Source organism: Xiphophorus couchianus, chromosome 18 (genome assembly GCF_001444195.1).
Source record: "Xiphophorus couchianus chromosome 18, X_couchianus-1.0, whole genome shotgun sequence".
Classification (NCBI taxonomy): Eukaryota; Metazoa; Chordata; class Actinopteri; order Cyprinodontiformes; family Poeciliidae; genus Xiphophorus; species Xiphophorus couchianus.
The window spans coordinates 29,049,909-29,062,058 of NC_040245.1; the positions used below are offsets into that span (position 1 = coordinate 29,049,909).

A 12,150-nucleotide genomic window follows, 5' to 3' on the forward strand; every position below is an offset into this window, starting at 1 on the left:
ATTATAGCAAGATAAATAGCTCAAAAAATTCAATTTTACACAATATCCAAGTTGTTTGTAGTTACAATAACTGCTATAAAACAATATTATATTGATGCTGTATATGATTTCCATGTTTTCAATCACTTCCTGGGTTTGATGGAAAACACAGTCGTTAAATCAGCAACACTGCTCCAGTAGGATGGCCCTCTGAGCACCACATAAAAAAATCACATAAATAGCCTGACTTTGGACCCTGCTATAGAAACACACACAACTGAGAGGATATTAAGTAAATCACATTTTGAAGAAAAAAAAAAACATTTCCAAGTTGTATGATTAAAATATAAGTTTACCAAATCGAACGTGCTTTGGCTTTTTTTCTGGTGCGCTTCTTAGTGGTTCTGCTTAGCCATCAGCAAATGGTGTTTCTGGACACTTGGTAACTCAAAAATGGCATTCTTTTGTGCATTTTTAGTAAAGACGCTCAATAATTTCACAATGTCAGATTATAATCACCTGAACAGGTGTTGAGAGTAATGGCTTTTGGGGAAGAAAAAAAAAAGAGAAAAAAACCCCAAACAAAACAAGAGAAGCGGAAATGCCCTAAAAACATTTTACACGGGGCTAGAAAGCATCCCAGCTGGGGAGATTAACCAAGATCTTGACACAGAGCTGCCATATTTGGACCCAAAGTGGACTCTAAATGACTCAGTGGGACAGTTCCAGAATATGGCTTGTAGTTTATACAAAACATCCAATCACATCGGCAGCCATTTCACACATTTGAATCCAAAGGTATTAGAGCGGTGATCAATCTCTTTTTCTTGAGTCCACTGGCTTATGCAGCCTCCTGCTGTCCGGTTGGCAGCGCTCCTGGACTGAGGGGCCGACCCGCACTAGTTTGTTGGGAGTTTGGGGGAAGACACTCTTTTGCAAGGGGTTAATGAACCACATGTTAGTAAACATGATGGTCAGGGATAAGATATGGCGCTGCTCCTCTATATAGAAAAAAAAATATTTCAAGCGCAGCTCATAAGAGAGCATAAATCTGGTGTCAGAAATGAGTGCATATGGCCAAAACAGCCAACATGTGGCAAATGGGTGGCTTAATCTATCTTCAATGGCCTGTGCTGTACTGCCAAACTGAAGCGTCACCATAGCAACAAAGTTGCAATTAGGGAAAGTAGTTCAACTCCCAAATCATTCAAATGAATCAGTGTTTTAGTCTGTGGCTCAGCCAATAAAGTATAATGGCCTGAGTCATTTAGGTGAACGGGGACCGATTGAGGAGCGAAAATAAAAATTGAAAATCTGCAGCTGGACATAAAGTAACTCTTGCAAATATAATTAAACTCCCTAAATGCTGTGCACATATTAATGTGCTGGATGGCAACGTTGGATGGGATGTAACAAAACCCTGATTTAAGAATGTGCGCCGTACTTTGCTCCTTCTGTGTCTCCATAATGAACTGAGTTTCAAAAATTATTTTCTAATATGAATGGTACGGGCTCAGCTTAGTTAGTTTTCCTAAATGTAATCAATTATTTTAATTTGTGACATCATAAATTATTCCTTCAATAACATAAATCGAGTCATTAACTATATTACAATGTCTACAGTTAAAACTGTATTTTGTTTGTTTCATAATCCAAATCAATACAAGACAAAATCATATTGATACTTACTGTCTACTTTTCATGATGTAGCACTATCTACATTGCAAGTAATGATTACAAGTAATGACACACCTTGAGCATTTTCACTTTTTGCCACAAACTCCAGCGTTTTTTATGATAAACCAACATAAATTAGTGCATAATTGTAAAGTGTAGAGGATGAACCTAAACAGAGTGGCTTCCATATGGATTCCATCCACTTCAGTTTAATTAACAGTCAGTGCACCCCATTGTCTTAAAAAAAATCACCTAAAACAAAAAAAAAAAGAGTTAATCTTTGTGTATATAAGTATCAGTCCAGCTGTCCTGTGAGGATTGCCAGTGAACAAATAGCATAATGAAAGCAGAGAACACACCAGGGTCAGAGTGAGAGCTGTGGAGAGGTTTAAAGGAGGGTTGGGTTATAAACAGTTCATCTAGCTCTGAACTCAGAGTAATTCACGGCTCAAAGAGGGGATGTTATGTATTTTCCAAACACTTAGTGCCATTTTACATCACCATCAAGTAACTATATCACCTTCAGTCGTTATAAAAATGCTGTATATATGAAAAATAACTTAAATGAAAATTGATTTCCCAATCTGATGCCTTGAAATTGGGCCTCTGTCTCCTTAAGAAGCTACTGCATCATTACAGCAGTGCTTCTCATTTGCAACCGCTGTTAGTAGGGTTGTAGTTCATGATGAGCTCAGCTCTACCAGCTGTTGATAACTGCTGCTGCTGCTAGTCTGGAGGAGCTGATTGAGGAAGGCGGGATTTAGGAAAACTCTATGAGGCGGAAGCTCAACTGGACAACGCAGATCTGAGGAGGAGATTTGTGGAAATAGGTGGAGCTTTGTATGAGTAAAGTGTTCATGCATGGTTGCCACAGGAGATTGAAGGTTTTCACAAACATACATGAAGAATCAACTCTAGATATGTTTCTCATGAGGGATTAATCCTCCACACAATTACCCAATACTATGTGTTGGCCAATCACATAAAATCTCTGTGGTGTAAATATGTTCAGCAGCCTCAAGATGACAAACCCTCTCCACCGTTCGCTTAGCTCCTTCATGTAGGTCAATGTCTTTCTGTAAGCAGTTGCTGATGTTAATCGCTTCTCCTCTTGCTACTGTTAGTCCAACACCCCACCGTCCTAAATGCCTGTAAATTGATGACAATAGGGGTAATCAGCAGACACAATGGAGAGAGATTATTCAGTGAAAAGGTCGATTTCTTCTCCATAACACAAGCGTAGAGTGTTTTAAAGGGCTGCGTCCTTTAAAACAGACAGGATTTTCATTATATGCTAAACAAACGCAACAGATGTAGAATTAATCCTAAATGAGGAACGTGTTTGTACTTGGACCATCTGCTGTTGGTGGGACAAGTTAAAATGGAGGCCGAATTGGTCGAATAAAGCTGATGCGTGCGTGCCGACAGCGGGTCTTTTGTTTTGTCAAGGTGGCTGTTTGTGTAGATGGAGATACTGAGAGCATTGAAGCTGAGCCATTTTCAGAAAGCAATGAGCCCTCCGTCTGCCACCCAAGCAGAAACAACTACCAGTGACAAATGACATGAAACACACTGTCGTCCTCTGGAATCTAAAACTAAATCTACCAAAGGACTTAAATGTTGTAACTTGTAGACTTTCTGGTTCGGTAGTCTTAAACTCTTCAAACTGGCGTTTAACTTTTCTTGCTTCTCAAATCCAAAGAAAATGCCTGTGCAAGAAGCAAATCTTGAGCAGATGTTGCCTCACACTCCCCTTTGCATGCCTGTTTCATCTCAAATGAAGACCGTGCTTCCTTTCACCGTGTTGCACTCTGTTTTCCACACTGCCAGAGAGACACAAAGAAGCAGAAGATTGGGTTTGGCCCATCAAGAGTGTAATGGTGCTGCTGGTGAAATATTACATCTCAGCTACAGCTGGGGTACAACAAGCGTGCGGCTCCTCCATAGGGACCAACTTTTAGCACCTAATGCAATCAACCCAACAAATCTTGTGTGTGGGGGTGTGTGGGCGTGTGTTTGTGTGGTGTGTATACGTGCTAGCAAACCCATACGCAGACATTTGAGCAACACAATACACAAAGACGGCTTGGCAAACATCGCCATAAGTCAAATCATCATCTCGCCAATCTGATTTGGGTTCAGGCTGTTCTGGCTACAATTTGGTTTATTAAAACAATCATTCAGCCCTTTTCAGAGCTTCTGGGTCGGACGCTGTTCACTGACTGAAGGACAGTCCAGGGGATGATGGAGATGGATGATGAAGATTATGTTAATATGCAATCAGTTTTATGAGAGGTTAAAGTTGAGACAATAGTAAAAACACCTTCAAATTGATCCTCAAATTTTCTTGAGAACAGTCTAGATTAAAGCTCTCAAATTCAGAATCAGGTTTATCGGCCAAGCTGTGTAAACATAAAAAAAAAATTGAGTTGGACTCAATCACAGCACCCAGCACAATCAGACCCAACACGTATAAACAGGTGAGAATAGTGGAAATATTTGCATTTTTATTTCACAATCGAGTAGCCGACTGTAAATGCTCATTATAGACGTCTTGGGGAAGAAACTGTTTCTGTAGTTTTACAAACAGCCCTCTGTAGTGCCGACTCAAAGGTAACAGTGTAAACAGTTTGTGTCCAGGATGTGTGGGGTCTGCATAGACCACTCATGGGGCAGCCTCCTGCAACTTTTAGATGCGTTTCTGCTTTAATACCCGTTAATCAAATAACTAGGTCATTAGCAGGACGCAGTAAAACGTGATTTCATGCTGGGGAGGAAACGACCATTTGATTCAGGTACGTTGGACCAGGGACAAAAAGGACAGGGCTTTATCACCCCCATTTAGATCCTGTTGCTTTGCAAGTTTACTGTAAGCCAATTATTATGAGACCTGTATATGAAGGCATGGGCTTCAAGGTTTAACAAAAACCACAATAAATGAAATATTTAAACTCTGATTTATTGCAAACTGGTTTGAACATTTCATAAAAACTCAGCTTGTAGTCCACTTGTGAAAACAAAATTTGATGTCACAAAATCTCATCTAGTTTTAACACAATATAGTGTATCGTCTCGTCATGTGAGCTAAGTGTGTCATTACAACTCTCACTGTAATATCTATGTACACATTGCATACTAGTTTATTCAGTTTTAATGAGTGATTAATAGACTTTTTTTTCTTGTCTCATTTGAGCTGAATAATTTTCTTTTTAATAAAAACTAGTGGTAAGTTGTCATGCTAACGGAGTAAGCGAGTAAACACTTCTCACTGGGCTAGCTAACAACATTCAGACACAAAGTTATTGAGGAAACTTCTGCCACATTTCGACTGTCTATACGGCAGTATTTATAGTTTTCTACAATAAGAAAAAATGCTAACATAAATGATTCATAAGCACCCTAGGAATAGATACCTGAACATTAGTTGCTATTGCTAAAGCTAGCATCTTCTTTGCAGCCTATCCATTTTTAAAATGTCTGGAATAGTCGCGTCCATCTCATGTATGACAGACGGATCAAAACAAGACTGAACTGAAAATGTTTGAGATTTATGAACCCTTCGCCTTGATGAAACCGTTTCATCAAGGCCCTTGGATTCAGAATCACCTTAGAATTAGATAATCCTAAAACAGATACAACAATGTGAAACCTTACAAAATAACTAGCCAGTTTATATGTGATTATCAAGCAAGAAGACTAACGTTTAGTTTTTTGACTAATTGAGTTAATGTGTAATTGGAATTATTTGAAAAGTTAGCACTGACCTTCAACAGCCATAAAGATTCACAATCGGAAAGATCTCAGATTTACTCTCCCAGGGGATCATTTGGGTAAACAAAATAAAATGACCCAATCACCGTGTAATCATACAAAGCACACAACCACCCCTGAAAAATGGCATTTCACATGCATCCTATCCCATGTGCCAGAATGCCCATCTGTTGTTGTAAATTATAAATGAGCCATTAAAATTTTATCTGCACTGAACGACTTCCATTTTATAATTATGAGAGACTGAGGTATCAAATCCTCTGAAATGTCTACCTTCATTTCATATAGGAAATATGCAAAGCCTTACGCCACATCTTTGAAACAAAAAGAGGTCTGTGGAGTAAAGGTGCAGGAATTTAGATCCAGAGCCGCTCCCCTTCATTCTCTACATAAATGCTGCCACCTGGTGATACATTAAAGGCATCCCATGCACATCCAGAGAAGCTGCTGTGAATCCGAGTCATACAACGATCCGTTTTGAGCTTCACACCCATAAGCGTCCCATGCAACATTCCTGGTTTTAATTGCAATGCTGACCAGCTGTAACGGTCACAGCAATCAAAGCACAGAGCTGATTTAAATACACACGAGTGCATCATTCACATCTGCTTGCACATCAATCAAAATGGCTGGTTTGGGTGGTAGGGTTAATGGCATTATTTGTCATGCCAAGGACGTGAGCACGTGCTTGTTGGATGTGATGTCTTTATTAGCAGGCATATCAGCAGCCAACTCAGTGTCTCTTCCATGTGGAGCAATGCCAACCTGGTTAAACCCTCAGGGCTGTTTGACTGAGACACACACACACACACACACGCCCCCGCAACAATAACTGAGGGAAATCACTGGGAGCTAAAAGGACTGTGTGAAAACAACAATAACTAATTTGCTCAAAGATAAACAGACACGTTTACAAATATAACCTGAAATGCAATGAAAAGACTTTAGCATTTTCATTGCTAAAGTACAATGAAAATGTGTCTGTAGATATCAGTTTTCAGCTCTAGCCGCAGGTGTTGAATTGGACTTACATCTGGACATTTAAAAAGCTGAAGTGTTTCACAAAGAGGTGCAAACAGGTTTTAATCACCTTATATTTAGCTAAAATGACTTTCTTTTTGCTACTCTTCCTTAAAAATGAGTGTTCTGTCAACCAATTCTCCCACCTGAGCTGTGGACCACTACAACTCCTCCAGAGTTACTATGCATCCTCTGGTTATAAATCTCAGGTTTCCAGTTTTAAACGCCTGCACAAATTTATTCCTGTTCATAAAACTCCTTTAAAGGGGAATGTTAACTAAAATGTACCTTTTTGAGCTTTAAATGACATTATAAAGTTATTTCCTCATCAAAAACATACGTCAACTCAAGCTGAGCTTCTGCCTGACAGAGCACTCCCTCCACCACTCAGTTCCTCCAGACTAGTGGCAGCTGCAATTAGTAAACAGCAGATGGTACTGCTGAGCTCATCATAGGAACTACTTCTCAGTCCAACGCTCCTGAAAACGGTTGTAAACGGCATAAGGAGAAGCATTGTTGTGATGACTTCCTGAAGGCGGAGTGATGGAAAGAGCAGGAGCTTCTTAAAGAGACAGAGGCCCAACTTCAAGGTACCAAGATTGCAAAGTCAAATTTCTTTTAAGTTATGTTTGATATATACGCTATTCCTTGACAACTGAAAGTAACATAGTTACACAATTATGCTAGAAAATTAAACTAAGCCAAACTGTGGATGGAAAATGTAAATAATACTGCCCTCTAACCAAACTCTGCGGCTGGACCTGTATGAAACTGGGATTCAACTACAAACAGGCGAAATCTATTTGACTTCTGGAGGCACTTGGTGTTGCAGTGGATTTTATTTAGAGGTATCAGAGTAGGGGGACAAGGGAGTTCATGTTTTTACAGTTCCAGGGGTCTGACTACCTTCGCATGGCACCATTTATGGTGTTTGGGCTCCAACTGCATGACAAGGACCGTGCCACCTGCTGGCATGTTTTCTCTGTGGTGTCACATCTCATCAGCATATAGCAGCTTCAATCAGCAGGGTGCATCACATGCCTCCATAGCTGCTGATTGTGTGAACACTCATTAAGACGATCAAAATAATAGACACTTATTAATGTATAGGCAAAGAGCAACAGGAAAAAAAAATGAAGACCTGGGACATGAATAAATAGAAAGCTGCTTTAATGGAGTGAGACCTAGCTCTCCGACATGAGAGCGACACTGCTCCCCACTTAGTTCCTGTCCTCGGGGCCTGGTTTATCAGGGCTCTAGACAACCATTTGTTTACCAGTGAAAACTCAACCAGCAGTAAATCTGATAGGTATCGGCTAAAAGTGAAGAAATGCACAATTAATCATTGTTTTTATTGCTAAAATCTCAATTGGTATGTGTTTTTTTTTTATCTCGCATTACCATAGAAATGACCACTAATATGCACATGTGAAGATTGGAGTAGGGGTTGGTGGTGAGGTGCAGCTGTTAATCCTGTTAGCGTCTCCATACATCTGAGGCTCTGCCGCCACCAGCTCCCATCCTGGGAGGACGGGGACAATAATAATCCACAGACACTCAGGAACGTTCACCGCTGCAGGCAGAGGGGGGAGGGGCGGCGCTGAAACTTACAGCTCATTCCTCCTTGTAATATGCAACTCGGAATTTTTTTTAACCACTCCTTTTAAATGGTAGCCTGCTGCAGTACAACAGATAATGCTGAATGCCGAGATCCTGACTCAGGGAGAAGCCGAAATACATGCAGTTCTGCGGAATTTAATACTGCTGCTGGGAGGGAAAATTAGTTTGGGAAAGAGACTCCTTCAGGATACTTAATGCTGTTCAGCTTTTTCTCTAGTTCAAAGCTAAACAAGATGCATTTGAATGAGTCATCGAGTATAAAAACAAAAGCAGGAACAAAAAGAACTACGAACTGCTGCAGCAATGAGGAATCTAGGAAGATTTCTGACAGGAAAGTAAAAATTATTATTATAACTATATTGTTTTTTTATACATGTATACAATGACGAGGAATAATTATTTTTTAACTATAAAACTGAGATAGGCGGATGGAGGCACCATATTGATAACACTGAGTCGATATCAGTATCGGATCGATACCAACGTGATACGATCAATACTTTAGTTTCAGATTCATCTTGAAAATTTATTTCAGTTTTTTTATTGTAGTTTCTGAACTTTAACTCAAAACATTTTGTTTTGATTTGCCCTCAAATGATAATTTGTCCTTTATTTGAAAAATAAATGCACACAAATCATGTTAACATGTCACTAAAGTATTTTGTAGACATCTATAAAGTTTGTTTTTCTTTCTATGAATTTTTTTTTCAAACTTGGGAAACTATGTAAAAACACACCCAAAGGTCAGAAGTTTGATCATATATCAAACTTAAATAAAAAGTGTACATTTTGGTATTGACAATACTGGCCCAGCATTTACTTGGTATCGGGTCGATATGCTGTATCACACACATCTATTATAGTTTTACACAGTGAAATATAAAATGTTCTATTAATTTCAATATCTTATTTTAAGTATTCCAGAAGAACATACTTAAAGTTTTAAAGTTAATATGGAAATGTTATGACTACAGTACAAACTAAACAGTTATGGGGGAAACTGACATCTTGACACACACAGCACTCTGTTCTATACTATACTATTTTAAATTATAACAAAAGAAAGTTGAGTGGAACAAAAAAATGTGGTAGAAAAAGGTCTGCACATTAGATTAGATTTTTATAGTCTTTGTAAAAACATAATTCAGTGCACTCAGGAATAGTTTCACTTAACATTAAAATATTTAACAGCAAATACATTAATAGTAAGGACACAAATTAAATTCCTCATTTTATTGAGAAATCAAGCACAGAAGAAGAAAATCCAAGTTGCCTCAGAGTCAGTGGGAAGTTTCCACAGCCAGTGATGACTTTGGGAGTAATCTACTGGGAAATTTTAAAGAACTTCATACAAGTTTTATGCTGACCAGCTTTATGAAGATGCTCATTTCATTTTGTAAAAGGACCTGGCACCTTCCCAAACTGACAAAAATACCAACATCTTCTTTGTGCTTCTATGTGCTGTTAGTCAGCAAACTATTGCTCCCTCTACAGTGTCCCTGGGGTATTGCCAAGAGAAAGAACAAAGGAATCAGATCCAGCCTGGTAAAAGTTCGAAGCTTTGCTTCGTGCAAAGGATCTGGGCTTTTGACTATTGAGACACGATTGCTTCCTGGAGGCGTGGTCTCTGCTGAAGCTTGATATTTTACCCAATCGCTAACATTTGCTGTAATATATGTAACAGGCCAGTTTGATGCTACCAAGCTTACTGAAAATGTCCTGGGCTGCAAACAACCATCCTCCACTGCGAAGAGAGAAGAGCCGAGTCAAAGGTGGCTGTTAATATTTGGAGGCATGGCCAACACAGACTAAACGGCTTCGTTCACTTCCTCTGCTACTGCTGCCAAACTACAGGCAGACTACGATTTTACAACTGATCAGAAAATCGACGTCATCGTTCACAACTTCTCCTTCTGTTCGCTGATTGGCCCGGAGGAAATTAGAACCGAGAAATCGAGCTCAAATGAAGAAATCCCAGACGGAGCACTGAAGGCAGATGAGAATCGAGCGGAACTGCATATGAAGACAATGAGCTGGTTCTAACAGACCCAAAATGAAAACAATCCAAAGGTTGCTACTAAAGGACTTCCTTATCACCTCAGCAGAGCCACAGGGTGATCACATCCATGTTACATTGCATTGATGCAACAATTCATGCACAGGATGCCTGGTCTATTGCCTGCGAAGCAGTAGAATAGTTGTTGATTAACATCAACAGAGATAAATGCCTGAAACATCACTCTTTGTGCAATGACTCCATTTGACTAAAATAACATTTTTCAATGGTAGTTGAAGTTGCAAAGATTCACCTGTTTTGTAAAATGACTCAGTAAAACACTGGGTATTTTCAAAGATATATTTATGCACAGACCTTATTTTAAGATTTTTGGTTGATGATATCTACATCCTGAAAAACATTTATGCTTTCTCTCTAAAACTGAGCCTGAACTAGTATTTTACATTAACCAGTTTTTCTGCATTTCATGGTCTGTGCTCATGTTTTTTTGCTTTTGTCGTTATTATCCGAGCGCCGTTTGTAATGTTATTTATATTAGCATACACATTTGCGGTCAGACGGATGGCAAAACCAAAGCCATTAGTTTATAATACGCTGTATGTTTCTCCCTGTTACTCATCTCCAAATTGCATTAACGTCTCGGCGTACATCAGGGAAACCGTTCGTCTTCCCCCCGCTTCCAATGCTGCCAACGTGTCCGAGCGTTGCATCGCTCAGCCCTCTGTGCTGAGAAACGCTGCCTTTATACGTCTCTGCTGTCGATTTTATGAAAGTTTATGCCACGCTGAAAATTTTCAGCTGGATATTAAAGGGTGTGAGCATCACCGGCGTGTGATTGAACTGCCTTTCAGGAGCCAGGCGAACGCATTTGCAGCTATTATTTCGCCAACAATGCATCCTCTGAGCAAATCGCAACACCCACATGATGGGATATGCTACTTAACAAAAGGAATGCATATCAAGGCCTATCAAGAACAAATAAGTGTGTGTGTGTGTGTGTGTGTGTGTGTGTGTGTGTGTGTGTGTGTGTGTGTGTGTGTGTGTGTGTGTGTGTGTGTGTGTGCGTGTGTGTGTGTGTGTGTGTGCTTTAACAACACATGCCATTAGTCTTGTTTGGATGGCACAAAATAATAAACACACGCATAGAAAGCCTGAACATGCAACAAATCAAAGCTTGTACACAAACTGTGTGATGAATTAGGCTCTGCTCCCAGCTTCCTCCACAGCTGCAGTGTGGTGGAGTAAAGACATATGGCTAAGTGTGTCCTCCTACCCCACCCTGTGGTCTGTCTCTGACATGCTCGCCCCGCTTTGCCAGAAAGAGGAAGGCAAACGAAGAAGTGGAGAAAGCGGGCCGACGCCGATCGCATCGGCGCCACGCTATTGTAACCTCTGACGACTTTGTGATATATACACGAGCCCAGAGAGGTGAATATTTTATTGTAATGCATCTGGGTTAATACGGCAGCTTGGGATCTGGGGCATTAAGAGAGCGTGAATCCGCTGAGTTTGTTTAGCCAGGGCCTAATCAATCAGCGCATACACTGGGTGCTCTGTTCTCATTACACAGATAAATCTTACATCCTATATTATAAATTACACAGACTCCTCTATGCCTGCCACCGATCCCTCAGTGAAGATATGCTGTGTAATAAATATTTGGCTTTTATGCTAAAATGTGAGCAACAGTAATAACTTAGAGGAGCAAGTATAGAAATGCAGAGTTTCCCCGTTTCCATTATAACGTCTTTATTATAAAAACTGAAGGCTTTGAAGTGAGTGAGACCCTGGAGGAAAACCAGCCTGCTATATAATATGAATGCAACAATACTGACAGGATACAGAACGATCGTGAATAGAATTACATTTCTGCTTTCCACCAAATTCACTGCTTTACATTGGCTCAAGAAGTCAGTTTGACAGGCTAACACAATTTCTTCCTTCAAGAAATAACAATGTTTACTTTTTTGTTTTTTTCTACAGACCAATAAAAGTCCATCTCGGTGAAAAAGGTAAGAGGCTTATGTGTGTTAAATGTAGTCGCTGACAGGACGGGGGAAACGAGG

At 39.8% G+C, this 12,150-nt stretch overlaps 1 protein-coding gene across 8 annotated transcripts in view; it reads right to left on the minus strand.

Annotated features, from left to right (window-relative positions):
- The window catches only part of robo2 (roundabout, axon guidance receptor, homolog 2 (Drosophila)), a 389,183-nt gene that overhangs the window by 288,851 nt on the left and 88,182 nt on the right, over positions 1–12,150 (minus strand). The window lies entirely within an intron of this gene.